This window comes from Drosophila virilis, chromosome X (assembly GCF_030788295.1).
Source record: "Drosophila virilis strain 15010-1051.87 chromosome X, Dvir_AGI_RSII-ME, whole genome shotgun sequence".
NCBI classification, from domain to species: domain Eukaryota; kingdom Metazoa; phylum Arthropoda; class Insecta; order Diptera; family Drosophilidae; genus Drosophila; species Drosophila virilis.
This window is the reverse complement of record NC_091543.1, coordinates 17,904,066-17,923,694: the sequence shown is the minus strand read 5'-3', so window position 1 is coordinate 17,923,694 and position 19,629 is coordinate 17,904,066. Positions and strand designations below refer to the sequence as shown.

Here is a 19,629-nt window from a genome sequence, read left to right as displayed (position 1 = left end):
CAAATGGAATGTCTACTTTTGGGCACAAGTACCGACTACCGAAAATACCTTTTAAGTGTCTTGTATTTGTTTACTTCTGGCTAAATGTTTACCCAAGTTAGAAATAAAAAATTTGTAGTACACATTAAAGTCTTGGACCGCTATTTTTCACGTGGCATAAACCAAATACAACGCTTCATCTTCAACGGGGCACATGCGGCGGGCTAGTGGGGCCGGCCCCCGAGTGGGGGCGAGGTGATTAGATAAATTTGAGGAGCTGATGGTAACATGCAGAGGAATGAGCATGACCAGATAGCAATACTCAGTTGCTACATGCGAGTACCCAAATGATTACGATATACCCACTCCCCCCAATACCGAGGCCCATTTTTGTAATTTTTTATTGTGCATCTGTAGCAGGGTCCAGGGGTAGGGATATTGGCGCATGGTAAAGATCGTGCGAATTATTGTAGCTTCGTTTATAAATAATTTTGAAGAATTAAATGAGCTTAATCAGTCTAGACTCGCTGGTTCGTTTTATATATTTGGGATTATTTAATATTTTTCAAACTCTCATAAAAGAATTACATTTCGAATTGCCAATTTCCCGCGTTTCACTGATAATGTTGCAGTTCGTACTTATTTGCGTATGCCAGAAACGGGCTAGATTTGATCTTTAACCGAAATCTATGAAATACGATGGGATATCTGCCATGGTTGGGTTTCGATTTCGCTGTCTTTTGAGGTGGCTAGTTTGGTTTAGGGATAGAAGGCAAGTAAAAATACCAGGTTTGAACCGGTTCGCTTACTTTCCCACCCTAGCCCGCAATTTCGATGGAGAATTTGATATATTTTGCCAATCACATCTCCGATTAATGAACTATAAATATATATGTTAATATATATATTAAAATATTCCGCATTTATCACAGAGGATCTTTTGCTTTTTTTAAACCTATTCACGCTCCTTAGGAGACCCGACATAAACAATTATTCCATTATTTTTTGTTACTTCTTTCAATGTACCAACGAATTACCCCGTGTTATGCATGTTTTTTCTTCTGAAATCCGATTTCGTGCTTATTTGGGTAAAAGCGAGTGGTTGGGGTGTGCGAGGGGGTGGCGTGTTAGGTGGGAAGAGGGGTAAGGCGGGCATGTACAAATATAAACATATTGGAACAAACAGATAGATACAATTGCGTTTTGTATTTGTTGTATGTATAATTAAATTTCATTGGCAATGACTTGAGGTAAAATCTGTGCAAAGGGGTGTGCGTGTGTGTGTGTGTGTTCTGGATGGGCTAGATACTACTACGTATTTTGTGGCGTTTGGTTAGCTTAGAATTTTGTTTGCTTTTTCATTATTGTTATTAGAGCACATTTTTCATCGTAATTTCTTTCACGCGAAATACTAAAAAAATCTCTTGACTACTAAAAAGTTCCCCCATACTGTTTGCTCTTCTTCCACGTGGTCGTCGTCGTCGTCGTCTTCTTCTTCTACTACATGTTATTTTCCTAATGTTATTCTAGCTGCTGGTGTTGTTGTTCTTGGTGTGCTTTGGTGAGTGTGCGGCATTTGGTTGCAACGGCCCATTAAAAAGTTTGGTCGGGTTCGCGGCTGATCGCTTCTATGATTTCAGATTTGCACTATGGCACTTCGACCTCGACCATTATAATTGTAATTCAAGTTTTTCCATTTACGATCCAATATTAATAATTACAATAACCTATAAAGAGCGCCCCAGCAGTAATTAGTGCAGATCTCGAGCAAGTTGAATGCGGAAAATTTACTAGCAATTTGTAGCTGGCACAACTAACCGTACACACACCTATATGTTGGCTATAAATACAAACATATGTATACATAGTATAACTGATATACATATGTATGTACATATATAAAAATATGTATACACACATATAGATGGCTGTATAGGTATTTCCACATTGGCCACAAAACAGAAGACAGAAGCTGAAAAATACTTAATTGTTAAGTATCAACAAAGTATAAATCTAAGATGCAAAGCAAGAGGAGCGATTAAATTATTTGAAATCCCCACACATACTCGCATCCAAAATGTTGCCCCGAAACAAAAGCAAAATAGACAAAAAACATTCAAACCAAAATGTATACAAAAAGTAAGAAATTACCATTAATATAGGGCAACGCGCCGACAGAAACCAAGTGCGAATGATGTGCAACAGATGGCCCCCCCGAATTCTTGCTGCCGATCCGAAGCTGCCAATGCTGATGGCGACGACCAAACCGGCGGCCACGACGGCGACGACGGCGACGACGGCGACGACGGCGACGACGGCGACGTCCATGGCGACGGTATTAGCCGACGCCAATGGCATACACTGAAAAAAGCACACTTGATTGCAAAACACACAAGAATAAAGTACCTTGTATAAAGTACTAGAACAAAAATAGAATTAGAAAGAAAAGAAAATTAACTATGTCATAGTTTTTGACCAACAATTAATATGCTTCCCTATATTATTCGCTTTTAATATCCCTACTTGCTCTCTCAGAAGGGCATTATAATTTTTGGTTCTTCTTTGTGCCGTATAAAATCCTTGAGTTGCAAGAAATTTTATTATAATGCTTTAATCTTTTTGATTAAATATGTATTACTATATACTAAGATATTATAATATAGTAAAAGCTTGATGGATAAGTTACCCGGTTATTCGGGCGACTGAACAATGAGAATCTGAGTTGAAATCCCACCTCGTGTGTGGAATGCTTTATTAGCTGGTGCTACTTGAAAGTTGCCTTGATTGTTTCTGAATACACTTAAAATAATAATAGTTATAGCAATTCGTTTTTAACTCCCAGACTTAAATGTTAGAGTGTAAATATACACTTTTATAGTGTACGCATTGCGTGGATCAAGAGGTGAGTCGATGGTCGATGGGCCAACGTTGTGGCGAGTGGAGACAGCAGCAATGTGCAGGGTACACCGTTCAACCCACCCGTATACCAATGCGAATGTTTGGATTGAGCATTGGCATCGCCTGTTGATGTTCATAAACGGACCGCGGCAACGAAGGCAGCGGCGTCAAATTCAGAGTCAGCGTCAGCATCAGCATCGGAATCGAATCCGAAATCGGCGTCGAATCCGGCGAGCACTTAGACACTTGAGTTGTCCAAAAAAGAAACAACAACAACAACGACAGCAACAAACAGTGAAGAAAAGAGTATTGCACTGGGCATGTGTACAAAATGGATCAGGACTGTTTCATCTTGAAGCGTTCAAAGCACAGCAGGTTGTCTCTAGCATCAGCCCACGGCCCACAATCGGATGATGATATAAACATTCGCTGGCGTTTGCCAGCAATACACAAATAAATGTGAATAGGAGTTTCGAAGTGTGCTCGTCTGTGGGCATGGAATGGCGCAGCTGCGTGCTCGAAAAAGAAATTTCAACATTCACAATATCATGAAAATCCATCCCACTGCGTGGAAAAACTGTACATTATCATATAATGAATACGTTTTCCACCGATTTTGTAAAGTCTATCCACAGGTGAAAATGGGCGGATTAAGTTTTTTTTTTAGTCTGTTTTTCAAGACCTTTGAAAAATGCTTATATGAAACTTTATTTATGAATATATTTATGTTATTTTACACGAAGTTTAATATTCTTTGCAGCAAAGAAAATGTCAAACAATGCCTTTCCATGCAATTCTCATGAATTGAAACAAGGCTTACATTTTTCAGGCTTTGATTAAAAGTGTTATCGCTAGTTAGTCTCTCTCTCTCTCTCTTTCTCTCTCTTTACCTCCCTCGCTTTCTCACTCTTTTATATCTCTTTCTTTTTTGCTTTTTTTCACAGATGTGTCTAAAAGTCTGGACCCCACTTACAAATCGATGATCGATAATCTTGCATTGTATATGGGTAAGAACATATATTCTTATATATATATTTATATATATGTATTTACATATGAATAGTGTGCTACAAATATATGCCAAGTTTTGGTTATATTTTGCCCTAACGTAACATTGTTGTAGGTATTATTCGTACAGTAGTTAGGAAACACAATAAAAATGACGTTCTTCCGCATAGACCACTCCTTCAATTATCTTTCACTGATTTATTACGCGACCCTCCCACGGAAAGTGGTACCAAGCCTAAACGGAGACGGGCCATTGTGGCCAGCTGTGTACGGCATTCACCCCTAGTGGAACACGCCCTATAATGTTCGCTGCACGCGAATCGCGCCCCGTAATGCAGACGCGACGCCAGGACGAATAAGACAGGGCGAAAATAGAAAGAGAGAGAGAAAGAGAGCGCTCCATTTGGATGGGTGGGTGAGCGCACGTGATGCAAATACATGCTTACGATGAGGCGCGACGTGTACAGAGTCCTGAAACGTACTTTTCATATCCTTCACATATATATTAAATATATATTATTATTTATATATATATATTTCTTTTTTTCACTAAGATAACACAATTTAACGTAGGGAATATTTGAGGATAGTGTTTTATTTATTTCTTATAAGTATTTCATTGGTCATAGGTCATTGGGGATTGTTGCATATGGCCTAGATAAATACTTTTCTCGTTACTTTGAAAACCCGATGTAGACAGACAAATGATCAATCAAAACAATGGTAGATCATTGGAGGTGTTTCTTCTTCTATTTGTTTGCTTGTCACGCTGTGATCCTGTGATCGCTGATTATCTAAAATGGCTGCAGCTCATCCCTTTGCAAGCCGAGAAATCGTAATTAATTGCTCTTCCCCACACTCGATCTTATGTATGTACATGTTTCGGGTTTTGGATTCGGTAATTGCCTCGGTGGCACTAATTTTTCCGCGGTTCTCATAGATGCACGCCGTGACAGCCATAACCGGCTATGAAAATGCCGATGCTCATGACGAGTCGGCCCTTTGCTCGGCCGACATCGGCTTTAGCTTTGGATTTGGCTACAGTTCCAGTGCCAGCTGCAGCTTCGGGTTCGGCTGCGGCTTCGGCTCGGCTCGACTTGAGCTGGCTCTAATAATTTGTACACAGTCCGGGGCTGGGTCAACAAATTGAGTTGATTGATCGCAGTAGAAAGCAGTATGAAAAGCAGCGGTAACAAGCGGTAATCACAAATAGTTTCCACTGATTTTGAGTTATGGGAAATTTTAAATATCTCAAACGAAATTACGGCCCAAATGCCATTAACAATGTTTTGGCCATGACTAAAACACCACATCAAGACCAACAACAACAACAAGAAGAGCAGCAACAACAATCAAAATTACGAGTATTTCTTTTCCTAAGGGGCATCGTTTCATATGCTAACATCGAACCAAGTGAAATACTTATGCTGGATGGATGCTTCGAGTAGTTGCCAACCAAATAGGCGGGTGCTCTCGGTCTGCTCGTACACTCGTTTCGGACAGGCCATTAAATGTAATGACAAAATATGAAGTGTTCACCCCGCCCTCACCTCTACCCAGACCCGAAACCCGGCTAAATGAGCAAACATATCATTTCGATATTCCATCTCTCTCTTGATCACCAGGGGCAGGGATAACCCATTTGTTATCGCCGTCCACAATAGATTGTTGAATTTGTCAAAGTCGCCGGCTCTTGGCAAGCTTTCAATACTCTTGACTAATGTCGAATGCAGCAATTTTACGGCAATCTATTCTGTTTCTCTACTATATAAATATTAAATTGTAAGAGATCTTATGGTTTCAAAACTTTATAAAAAACACAAACATTATGGATCGTCACAAAATCATATTTTGTTCGTTTTTCAGTTTTAGTCAATGAGTCTTATATTCAAGTATCTTTTATATAAAAGACCAAATTTTAATAGAAACTCAAATTTGTATTTATTTCATGAACACTCCTAAAAATCATAATGAAAAATAAATAGACTTTCTTTCGCGACTTGTATTTATTAATAGAAATATCTTGGAAACATTTGAGAAACCAAAATATATCGGTTGTGACCTAGGTTGTGGTTATTCCCTTTTTGGTTTGGCTCCAGGTTTGGTAAACAGAAAATGAAAAATAAAGAATTGACAGTTTAGTTGGTTCGGAGAATCGTGTTTGCATTGGTGTTAAGCTTTTTGAATTCGGCTAACTTTCACAAAAGTTAAGGCAGATATAAACACTCCACCACCAAAAGCTGTTTAACAAATTTACAACAATTAGAAACTTTTTGAAAGGAAACTTCAATCTTAAAAATCCATTTTGCCACGATTTGTGTCGTTAACAAGAAAAAAAAAATACAACAACAATATAATTCTATTGCAAAACGTAATTCAATAAATGTTCATTTAATCCATTTGTCTGAAAGTTCCGAAATCCATGCTCGTTAAATTAAAAAATTGCATTTATTGTGTAGCTAATATAGTTGCATACTTTGCATTTAAACCATGATATATAATTAATATTCATATAACAAATATGAATTACTGAAAACTGTTTTCCACTTGTTTGACTATTCCGACATTATCCTAACTTGCATTGTCTAATACCTGGTTAATTGCTTGGCAAAAGGAATACTTGATTCGGAATGCACCTGCACCAGCTGAGATTGCCTCCTTGCCGCATTTGCTCGCATTTCTCACATGGAACATCTGTATCTGAATCGGGATGTAAGCGTAAGTGAGTGCATGACTGCCAGATTTTGGAAGCGGGCCCGTTTTAGGCTATCTTCTGGAAGCCATCTGATGTTGAACACTCAACGTTTTGTCGCATTATTTTCCGATTCACTCTGACCTGGGGTTAAAAATGAGTTTTAATTATTTTGTCACTTGCTTATCGATGGCCGGCATCGACAAATCTTGACAATAACATGACATGGAACAATTTGTTCCATTGCCGCGATTGTGACAAATTATTGACAACAATATCAGAGCCGAACGGCAGCAGTCGCCGTTGCCGTCCCCGTCGCCGTCGCTTCAGACCTGGCCCAAAACCCAGACCCGATCCCAGCAACCCAAACTGAGGACCGAACTAAAAACATGGCTGGGACAGAACGCTGGCGCCAGACCAATACCGAATGCCGAATACCAAAGACTGGGACAAAGACCCGGGCATCGAGTATGAGTACATGCCATCAATCTCAATCTAGTAATGACGACGCCGAAGCGCCAGAGTGGCAGATTGGCAGACACACGGCGCTCGAATCAAAAATCAGTGACTGGCCACTGTCACGGACATGCACAACACACACACACACACATACACACACAGACAGGGGCTGACAGAGAGCCAGAGAAGTAACCACTGTATTGATTCCCAAGCCGCTTTAGCCACAGTTTCAATTCCAGACACAACTTCAGCCTCAGCCTCAGCCTCAGCCTGAACCTCAGCTTCGGTTTCGGCGTCTTCAAGTAAAAGCTACTGTACGCAAAAGGCGGATGATTCTTTATATAATTATTACGTTTTTCTCTGCTCTATACAAAAAGTGCTCGTTCATATACTGTATAGAGGATAAGCGACGAACCCTGACACAATGCCAATAGCCGGTAACATGACCAAACCCTTGGCACTGGCACTGGGACTGGCAATGAGACTGGGACTGGGACTGGCCGAGAGCAGGCGTCGAATGTGCGCCAAATGTAGAAAGTAGAAAATGCCGAGATGACTTTGAACTAATCTTAGAAATGACGGGAAAATGTCAGTCACTATCACAGATCAAGCGTAGAAAAAATCATTAATTTAAATTGTGACCATCTACTCGACCTGACGCGGCCTCCAGTATGGCCCAGAACACATCGACAATACACATCCACATCGACAATACGAAAAGCAAAAGCAAAGGCCAAGCAGCCGTTGATTGCCATATTGCCCAAGTCAAATTGACCGGCGAGGTTGTGGTCTATAGCCGGAGACAGAGACGGAAATAGAAACTAACGATAGAGACAGAGACAGACTGGGAGAAAGGCGAACGATAGGTGCGTAAACTTATGTAACTCAGTGTGCGTGTGTGTTAGTGTGTGTGTGTGATCTGTGAACTGTAGCGCAAAAATTTGCCCCAGTGTCTCAAGCTGTGCTTCAGATTCGCACAAATCCACCAAATTGGTGTCACAAGCTTCAAAATTCTTTAACTGATTGGCGAGAGTAAATGACCCCTAGATAGAGTAATCCGCCAACTATTATATCTGATGTGCACAAGTTTCAAATAAGGTTATTATTTTGGAAAAGGTTTTCAATAAATTGAATTAGATTACAGCTAAGTTTTCTATACAAGAAGCTACAGATAGATTTTCTATCAATATACTTGTAGCTATTTAAGTCTCTCGGAATAATGCTTAGGTTATTCTCATTATCTAGCTTTTAGATACCTTTCGCGACAATTGACAATTTAATTCGCTAAAATTTCATATAAAAATATATATGCTAAAATATTTTAATTTAATTTGTTCACTTTTATATAGTTAATAACATACATACCAAAGGGGAATATTTATTAAACAAATATTATTTTTATGTAAATCTGATATGTAGATAATTAAAAAAAAAATTTTTTTTAATCGATATTATAATATATGATGAGATATATCTTATGAGTATTGATGTATATGTATGAAACCATTCACCTCGTCATTATCATTATCATCATCATTATTATCCTCATTATTATCATAGGCTGGCACATGAGTTGGCAAATGAGCGGTTGAGTCAAGAGCTGACCGACAATGCCAAAAGTTCGCATGGACATAAACTTATATATGGTATTTATGTATGTAATAATGTGTGCGTGCGTATGTGTGTATGTGAGTGTGTGTGCGTGTGTGTGTGCTTGTATGGTGGCATGAACTGGGGGACTTTGTGGCGATAAAACATCAAACAAAATTCCGAAACAAACGATTAATCTTTTGGTCATTTTCATTTTGATTGACGGATGGGAAGTAAATGCGCGCCTGTAACCGATTGAGCGAGCCCATATTGGCCAGATAGAGACAGCAAGAGAGTGTGAGATAGAGAGCGAGACAGAGATTTAAATGAGATACAACAGATTTCAAGTGTTGCAAACATTATGCACAGTTGCATAATACCAAGATATAGCCAACAACAACAACAACAATAACTACAACAACAGAAATCGAGTGCAAATTATATAGCCTGCATATCGCACAGATTGAACTTTAGCCGCTTGTTACCTGCCGGCGAGGGGGAAAAGGTGTTGTCCATAAAAGAGCAATCATTTTGGGTTGGTTCTATGCGGCTCAAATGGCTCTCATAAGTGCTGTCAGCCAGTGTGCGTATGTGTATGTGTGTTGGAAAACGAAAGAGGACAAGCAACTAAAACAAATTCAAGTCAAAGAGCAAAGAAAAAAGAACGCCTACCGCGGAAGCAGACGTTTGACTGCCCAAACCGGCAATTATCAAAATATGTGCATTAATAATGCGTAGCGGAATGAATCAGCTGCCGACGCCGCTGCCAATGGGGTGAATGTGAGTGTGAGTGTGAATGTGAATGTGAATGTGAATGTGAGTGTAGTGAATGCGAAAGACACCAGCGGGCCAAGACGGACAACTATCGAGAGCTGGACTAGCGCACAGGGTCAGACGTCGCCTTAACCGTAGCCTTAGCTGTAGCCGTAGCTGTGGCCGCGGTTGACGCCCAATGCAGATTGATATCCAACAGGCAAAGGGCAAGGAATACGGGAACAGGAACAGAAACAACAACAATAACAAAAACAACAATAACATGCAGACGGAGCCACACAGTCCACAAGCGTTTCATGAGGGCGTTTATGGCCCCTGAAACGGCGCATTTCAATCTAAAAGAACGCGCTTTGTGTCCGCTAATTAAAAATGTCCTTCGACGAAGTTAATACCTTTGCCCAGCCCAAGAGCAAGCACAAGAGCTGAAGAGAAAACGAGATAGAGACAGAGAGAGAGAGAGAGAGAGAGAGAGAGAGAGAGAAAGAGAGACACAGGGAGATGTAGGATAAGGATCGCGGGAACTGCCAGATGGATATTAAGACAGCGTTAGTTTGTCCTACAAAGGTTGGTTAGAAATTGAAAGACCACAGAAGAGTTGTTGTTTTACATTACGACAAACTCATATTCCCAATTGAAAAGATACTTTTTATGGAATTTAAAGTCAGATGCAAACAACTTAATATTCTTTATATCTGTATCTGTATCTGTATCTGTATCTGTAGCTGTAGCTGTATCTGTATCTGTATCTGTATCTGTAAATGTATCTGTATCTGTATCTGTATCTGTATCTGTATCTGTATCTGTATCTGTATCTGTATCTGTATCTGTATCTGTATCTGTATCTGTATCTGTATCTGTATCTGTATCTGTATCTGTATCTGTATCTGTATCTGTATCTGTATCTGTATCTGTATCTGTATCTGTATCTGTATCTGTATCTGTATCTGTATCTGTATCTGTATCTGTATCTGTATCTGTATCTGTATCTGTATCTGTATCTGTATCTGTATCTGTATCTGTATCTGTATCTGTATCTGTATCTGTATCTGTATCTGTATCTGTATCTGTATCTGTATCTGTATCTGTATCTGTATCTGTATCTGTATCTGTATCTGTATCTGTATCTGTATCTGTATCTGTATCTGTATCTGTATCTGTATCTGTATCTGTATCTGTATCTGTATCTGTATCTGTATCTGTATCTGTATCTGTATCTGTATCTGTATCTGTATCTGTATCTGTATCTGTATCTGTATCTGTATCTGTATCTGTATCTGTATCTGTATCTGTATCTGTATCTGTATCTGTATCTGTATCTGTATCTGTATCTGTATCTGTATCTGTATCTGTATCTGTATCTGTATCTGTATCTGTATCTGTATCTGTATCTGTATCTGTATCTGTATCTGTATCTGTATCTGTATCTGTATCTGTATCTGTATCTGTATCTGTATCTGTATCTGTATCTGTATCTGTATCTGTATCTGTATCTGTATCTGTATCTGTATCTGTATCTGTATCTGTATCTGTATCTGTATCTGTATCTGTATCTGTATTTGTATCTCTTCCAGTGGCTTTATCTGTATATATACCTATGTTTAAATATATATATCTATATGTATATGTATATGTTCCTGTATTTGTATCTGTGTCTATCGACTGGCATTTGAGTGCAGCAGTTTCTAGAGTCATGCGGGCATCGACTTAAGTACGATAATGCGTTAACGAAGTGAATGATTAATTTCTTACACAATTTGAAATCCCAAAAACGTAATGAGAACAAATTATATGGCAACGTCAGGGAACATCAACTACAGCCGCACACCTTTCAGGAACATTGTCCAACATTCCAGCTAAACATGGAGTTGGGAATGGAAATGGGAGTGCAAAAGGGGTACAGAATTGTAGATAGATTCGACTGGCAGCTAATGGTTAAAAAGCTACTCGCTGTGCCTTTGATGGTCAGCGATAATCTTGGTCTATTCACGAATATAAATAAGTGTATTCATAAATAGCTGGAATTACTTAATATTTGTATTTATTGAGCGTGACCAGGCCAAGGGCTGCACCTGCCACAACTGACTCTGACTGTGGCTGTGACAGTGACTCGGTTGACAAAAGTTGTGTCAAGTGTTTGGTTCAGGCTGGGGCTCGGTTAAGGTCATTAGCCAGGGTTAAGACACCGCGAGATACTTATGCATTTACCCAGGGGTTGACAACATTAGCTCGTAGTCGTCGCATTGTCCACAGCCACTTGCACATTCAATTCCACTGATTATGTATTCATGAATAAGTTAATATGCTGCTCTTATTAGTGCCTCTCACTTGCACGCAGTGCCGCTGTCTCCCTCGGACTGCATGTTGAGCGTGTGGTTTAAATAAAAAAAAACCAAAAGAAGACGAAGACGAAGACGTTGGCCGCCCCGTTCGCCGTTTAGTTGGAAATGTTGCGGCGTAAAACGAATGCGCGAACTACTGCGGCATGAAATTAAATCCAACTTCATATCTGAGACGAGACGAGACGCTGCTCGCTGCTATCTTGCATATCCAAGTGCTGGTGAAATGCAGCGGCAAAAGCCCCACAGATATTCAACAGATGCACATGCATGTGGCCATGTCCGAAACAAAGAAAACTCTTCTCTGTGGCTCAGGCTCAGGCGGTTGTCCAACCGTGCCATGTCCATGTCCATGTCCATGTCCATACGCGTGTGTAAGTGTGTATCTGAGTGTATGTGTGCATAGAGAGGGCACTTGTTCAGTGCCCCAGAAACGAAACAGAAAACAGCAAACGGCAAACGAAGCAGCGATGATCGCCACATTTTCTTCATTTTTTTGCCTTCGCCTTATTAATGAGCATCGTGAAAAGTGCGACCAAATGTGACGTTTAAATATTCATGAATCACCAACTATAACGCAGTTCCAGTTCCATCCGCAGACACACGTGCAATACACACACAAGCACACACACACAAGCACATATGTATCTACAATCCACTTCCGTCCCCAGACTTTCATTTACATACCTATTAGTCTTGGCCTGAATGACCCAAGGGCTTTAGGGTCTCGTTTAGAGATTTGTTTGTTGGCTTTCTCTGCTTTTGTCAACGCACCCCAATTAGCTGCAGCTTAATTATTTCAAAATTAAGACATATAAATTATGATTCCAAGCTATGAGCCATCTTTAAAGTTCAACTCAAAATCCAGAGTTTCTCACAGATTTATTTAATAGTTTATTTGAATTAGAGTCTTAAGAGTTCAAGGATTTAAATAAACTTAAAATTTCAAATAGGCATTTTACATTCAATTTTCTGCTGACACCCTCACAATCGAACCAATATGGAGCTTAAGTGAATTGAGCCCAAGACAGAACACTGAAATCCCTCACCCAATGGAAGAGTCCCTAATTAAAGAGTCTCAGGCTCATAGCGATATGCCAACAATAGTTGCCAAAAGGCTGTGCACTTGTAGATTCACAACAGGTCGATTCCTTAATTATATGAATAGAATCCCTTGGCCAGCCAAAGCCAAAGCATGTGTGTATGTGCGACGAGTTAGGGGCTGCAGTTGCACTTTCCCTTATGCATTAGCCTTGGGGCGGCACATTAGTCGCATCATGGACATTACAAAAACAAACATTGCATTACGCATTATGCATTGATGCCCCCCGGACTTGCAAGATGGGGCTGGAGCCAGGGCTAATGAATGCGGTTTTGAAAGCGTCCAAATTAAACCATCATAATTTGAGTAATGATTGAAAACCCAAGGGTATTTTGGTATCTGTAAGGGTATTTTTGAAACTGAAACAGAGAACTGCCAAATTGGGAACTGGGTGTCAGGTAACGGGCACTGGATTCCGGGTTCCGGGGCCAGCAGCGCGACTCTTTTGGTGGCTTTCTGATTTGCATATGTAAATGTGAGCCAGCGCCACCGCCACCGCCGAGTTTTTAGCTGGTTGCTGCTGCTGTTAGTGCTGCCTTCTTTGCTGCTCCTCGTCCTGGCTCTGTGTGGTTATGGTTGTGGTGCCTTGCATTTGCTTTGGGCTCATGCCCAACTTTTCCCTAAATGAATATCGCAATTTGCATGGCACAAGTGTTAAATAAGTCGTTTATTGCATATTAAAAGACAGCCAATTTCCATGAAATTATGACCATGTGTATAATAAGTATATCAGAAGCTAACGTGACGATGATGGATCATGTGGCACAGCTCACAGCTCCACATACTCTGTGTGTGTGCTTGTGTAAACTTGGCCAAGACTTTAGTTGCTTGAATCGGGAAATTTTGTATATTTACAAAATGACTTGTAGCAAACAACTAGCAACTGTATAAGCGGACAAAGCCGGGTAATTTGTAAGTAATTTTTCTAATATCGGCAAGGCACTTATCGAGAATTTATTTATTTAGAGCCTTTCAATTGAAGCTCTTCGAAGGAAGTTCAGCTGTCCTTCAGACAACCTAGAAAACGGATTTTCCACTCGAAAGGCGGAATTAGGGGGAAAGTGTCGAATACGACTCCGATGCAATTTGACACGCATCTTTGACTATGATTGATTAACGCATATACAATTTAGATTTTCAGAAGCTCTCTTTCGATGAGTATACAAACATTTAAAAACCATGACATTTGTAACCTCTGGTCCAAGCAATCTACCCTCTGAAAAACAAAAAGCTGATAGTTTCTACTAGTTTTTGTAATCGCCAGGCGAAGCAACCTTTTTGGTATGTTTATGATCTGTATCAAGATCGTGCTAATTGGCTAATATCATTTGCGAAAGATTGGCACATCGATTGCATTTGACTCTTTCGGATAGCGGTTGCCCCATCGAGCACAGCTCACATGTTGCATGTGGCATGTTGCATGCTGCATATGGCCATTGCCGTTACTTGTTGTTACCCGCCAACAACAGCAACAGCAACAGCAACAGCAACAGCGGCAATTGGTGCAATACCCAAGGTGGTCAGTTTTGGCTATGACTATGCCGATCATTTCGCCGTTCTCGTTGAGCTGCAATCGTGTTGGCGCCGTCACCGTCACCGTCACACCGTCACCGTCACCAGCACGCGGACACGGACTCGGAGTCGTACTCGTACTCGGACTCCCTTGAGACACCTTATAGCGGGCTGCGGATTCGCTCAAGCGTTAACTTTAACTGCGAGTACTCGTGTGCAACTGCGAAACCCCAGTCCCAGCAACGGTTCCACTAAACAGCAGCACGAGGCGAAGGCGATGGCGATGCCGTTGGCCAGCGGCAGGTCTAGCAAATTGTAGTGAGAGTACCGTTTTTGGCCCCAACACTTGATGGTTTCGAGTGCCAGTTAAGCTGGCGCAAATAAACACACATCCAACACATGCGCGCAGTTCACACACAACCACCCACACACATACACTCAAACACACACGCTCAGAGACATTGTTTGGCAATGTTTCAAAGAGCTGAGCCGAAACCTTTGCGTACATAAAGCTGGCCAAGCTAAGAAGGTCTTAGACCCACACAAAGTCATTGTAACATCAATTAATTTATCCGACACTTTGAGGCTACGATAGGCATCAAGGACTCATAGGGCAGCGTTCAGGTAATCCTCATTACAGGGCTTAACTAACATTTAGTTTGAATTTAGGCAGAGAGCATAGAGTGTACAAATGTATGAAATTTACTCAAATTTAGGCCTAGGATATTGCCAATGGACTCGCTACAAGCAGGGATGCTAATTGGTAAGAACACATAATAATTTAAATAATTTGAATTGATTTTATTGCATTTTATTGTGCAATACTAACTTTAAGCAGGTTAAGGCTCGAGGCAAGGGTTTAACCTCTTTATACAACCGCACAAGAAAGCCCTCTCTTTAGTTAATATAGGTTGAAGATTTTTCATTAGTAAAACATTTGATGCTTGTATTTCGCAAAAAGTTAAAGCTTTGACAGAGACACAATTGCAATCCCAGGGCCGATAGCAAAGTCTGCTGATTGAACGAATGGGCAGGTGCCTTTAGTTTCCTTTACGATTATTACTATTATATTATTATTACTATAAATATTATTACAATCGTTATTATTATTATTATTACCATACGGCTTTATAAATTTTACGTGCGTCACATCCTTATGCTACGGATCCAACTAAAGAGTGGTATTATATGTAACTTTGCCAAAAATCGTTCGTGTCAATTTGTAGCTCTTCAGTCAATTACTCGGCTAGTGCAACCACCTGCCTGTTCAATCCAAGAACAACAACAACAACAACAGCAACAACAGTTGCTCATGTTGAATAGTTTTGCTGCGTAAGTTTGGAGCTTGAAATGTTTCACAGCAGTTTTCACTTGGGAGAGCGAAAAAATTAATCATGCTCGTGATTCAGCTTCGTCTGTCAAACGCAAATGTCACATTGATGAATGATTATCGTAATTAAGCGGATAACGACGTCAGGGACTTAACAAGGACTCGAACTCAACCCCCTACTCATTCTTGCTCCTCACTCCCTCTCTCTGTCACTCACTTACTCTCTTTGCTGACCAGGCCGTTGTCTGGACGGTGACATTGCGACATGTGCGACTCAATGAGTTTGTCTTCAATCAAAAGGCAGAACAGAAAAACTTAACAGCACACTCATACACGCAGACTAACACACCCATACACTCATAATATTCGAAACTTTTGCTACGTTTCGAATATATGTACTTGTAGTATACTCATAATGTACTTGGAGCTCGGCGAGAATGTTGCAAAGTGATTGCCAGAGTCAATTTCCAGTTATTGCCCATAAAGCTGGTCAAAAATCTGAGTGCTTAAGGTCAAAGTGCGCTCTTAACTAATTTAATCTACATTCTCGCATATGAATGAGCTACGCGGCGGGGCACAAGCAGAGACAGGCAAGAGATAGGGAGTATAGGGAGGAGGGTTAAGCGGGCCGGGAATGGAGGATGGGGGGCGGACTGTCTTCAAAAGTCAAAACACAGACGGAATAAGTCAACCCGATGCCATTACGGCAGCCGAGACGAGCCATCTGCAAAATTAAATTGTAAATTTTCAAAGCTCCTGGGACAAATTTCTATCTTTTATATGTTTTTACGTCTGCGACGATGAAGAGGTAACGAATTATGGCAACGACTACGCCGTGAGCCTTAAGGGCGCGTGCTGGGTGGGTTTTTCTGGTTTGGGTGTCTCGAGGTATTCACTTCGCAATCCCACCTCAACTTACGTATATATATATATGTATGTATATGTGTGTGTGTGTGTGTGTGTGTGTATCTGTGTCTGGGTAGGGCACCCACATTTATGTGTGCGTGTGGCCACATTGTCTTCCGCCCGTGGCAGTGGCTCACCTCGGCGAGACGGAAACTAAAGCTACTAACGGCATCTGTCCCAGCCAGCACAGCAACAAAATGACGCGACACGAGACTAGAGACAAGAGACACGAGACAAGGCACATGGAATAAAACAACAGACATGTGGCCCACATATACACGTATGCATAACCATGCTCATATCCATATTCAAGCTCTGATATTTGGGTGCACTGCGTCGCGATTATGTCGAAAACGGACGTATGGCAGTATGCGTAACTATATATATACATCTTTATAAATATATATATATATATATACATATACATATATACATGTATCTGGGAAGATAGGAACTCCTGAGCTGGTTGCCATGGACTCCTGGGCTGGACTAGGCAGCTATTTAACAGGCGCCAGCCAAAGCATCTGCTTGTATCTCAGCTACAAATACAGAAACAGAGAGAGAGAGAGAAAGAGAAAGAGAAAGAGGGAGAGAGTGGGAGAGAAAGTTAGAAAGAGAGAGGAAAAGAGGACTGAGCAAGTCTAATGCAGGGGGGAGACAGATGTTTATGAAATAGTCTTGACATTTGACAGTTTGTTTATTTTATTTCGTCACATTTTCGTGATGATTTGTGGGCGGTTTAGCGCCAATTACTCCACAACTTTTACAATGCAGACTGTAAACTAGTCTTTAAAAAGAACATGTTGGCGCCAATTCCTTAATAGATGCAGTCGCACATGTATATTTTGGTAATACTCTTTCTAGTGCCACAAACAAGTCGAAAATAACACACGAATAGAAAACAAAATTATTCTAAATAAATTGTATTGTTAATTACCTAATCTTATAATGAATAAAAAACTAAAGCCGGTTTGCTAAGCATCCCGTTGTTAGTTATCTTTATTTTTCTAGGTATTGTTAGGGAAACTTAAATAGAACAAAAAATAATTTTTTATTCTGTTTTAGATATTGCATATTTAATTGATATTCCTTATCAAACTTAAATAGAAATAAAATAATAAATAATGTTGTAAATTAATTTTATTAATATATATAGATTATTTTTTATGAATTCTTTTCTATAATACTATAATATTTTATTAATATCATAATATCACATAATAAATGTATTTTAATCTTAGGTTAATATGATCTCTTTAAAAGCACAAACTAAATAATATAGACAAATTATAAGACATACCAGGACTTAACCTTAGTTCGACATTTTTAACGTAGGGTATTCAAGCTGTGGCGTGTCAAAGATTTCATGTTCTCTTGTCTTTTTTTATATATGTGTAAATATGTGTAAACATTCGATTGTATACACATACGGTACACATCCTAAATGGCGTACAACGTGCAACATACAACGTGCAACGTACAACGTACAAGCGACATAGGGAAAAGTCCGAGCACATGTGCCCACTGCCAAGTGTTAAACTTCGTGTTAAATGTGTCGGTCAGTTGGTGTAAAGTAATGAGAATACCAAAGATACTAATGCCATAGCAATTGGCATTTGCCACACTGATTGTGGGGATTAGACAACAGCTTTAAAGGGCTTTGGCCACGACGTGTTGGTGTCGACTTTGACAATAAGTAAATTGTTGACATTCAATTAGAAACAAATGCGTTGCTGTTGCCGTTTTAATGGGCAATTGGAATTCGGACCGAGACCGTAACTGAAAGCCAGGCCATAACTGAGTCTGAGACTGGGACAAAGACCGAGACGAAGAGGTTGCCATTTTACTTAATCCAACTTAATGGTCATGTATCGTGGCAAGGGGCGCACTTGATCGTGTCAATTTATCTGTCAAACGCGTAGTCGTTTAATTTCTGTGACAGAAACGCGATTCGTAACGTTCCACTGTGGCAGCAGCAGCAACAACAACAGCAACAGCAACAACAATAAACAGCTTCAACAATCACAAATTGTTGCGCTGGCGTTGACGAGCCGAGCGAGTGATGGAGTCAGGTGTCAAGCCGGCTGGGCTGGGCTGGGCTGAGCTGAGCTGGGCATCGGGTGCGGGGCAGCAGGCAAACAGCAACATGGCCAAAATACCACAACGATGTCTGCGTCAGCGGCGGTGTTCAAGGCTAATTCTGTCAGCTGTCAGCGCTGTCAAGAGTTCTGCGGCGATTCTCTAAATTGTCACAGCACTGCAAGAGTTTGACACACTTGTCCCGCACTTTGTCCCCAGCCACGAGTCTGAGTGCCACTCGACTCGACTCGACTCGACTCGACCATGGAACACCAAAACCATTGACTACAATGGCAACAGCGGCAACAACTGCGCTTCGAGCATGCACAGCAGTTATAACTCGCTTGTCGATCCAACGAGGACGGCTGTCAATCGACAGGTAGGCCATCACATAGTATAGCCACGCCCCCAGAAAAGAGCTTTTTGAACCAAAACCGGGCTGGGATTGATGTGAAAAACCAGGCTCACGTTCAGAACCTCAAGGGGAGGCACTTGTTTTTTCAGCAATGCTTGTTAACTGACTCTAAAACTGTTGACCCAAAGCAATCCCAGTCTTGCGATCTTGAGATGCAGGCGTCTGCCTGTAAGATTTGCAAAATCATGAAAAATCGTGACAATAATAATAAAGTGCATCTCAATTTAATGTGTATGTAAAGTTATGTTACATTTACTTTAGTCTAAAAATAAATGTTATTCAATTATTATTTACTTAGTTTTTATATCCTAATTTTGTATTAGTTTATCTCAGAGCTTAGGTTTGAAAAGTAATATTTTTAACTATTTGATAATATGAGTTTTAAACTTAAGATTTGGCTCGAAAAACATATAAAATATTGAAAGAAAAATAACTTTTAAAGTCCAGGCTAATGCTCTCTTTTGACTCTGATAATTCCCAAATTAGTTGGATAAATACAATCAAAAAAAAAAAGTATTTATTTTAAAAGTTTTTAAGATAAGTGCAAGT

General features: G+C 40.2%; 1 long non-coding RNA gene across 1 annotated transcript in view; it reads left to right on the top strand.

Moving 5' to 3' along the window:
- LOC138911788 (uncharacterized) overlaps nucleotides 1-19,629 on the top strand; it is a 165,930-nt gene that overhangs the window by 72,860 nt on the left and 73,441 nt on the right. The window contains exon 2 of the long non-coding RNA XR_011417434.1: nucleotides 3,822-3,884. This is a non-coding gene — a long non-coding RNA (uncharacterized lncRNA). The remainder of the gene's footprint in view (nucleotides 1-3,821; nucleotides 3,885-19,629) is intronic.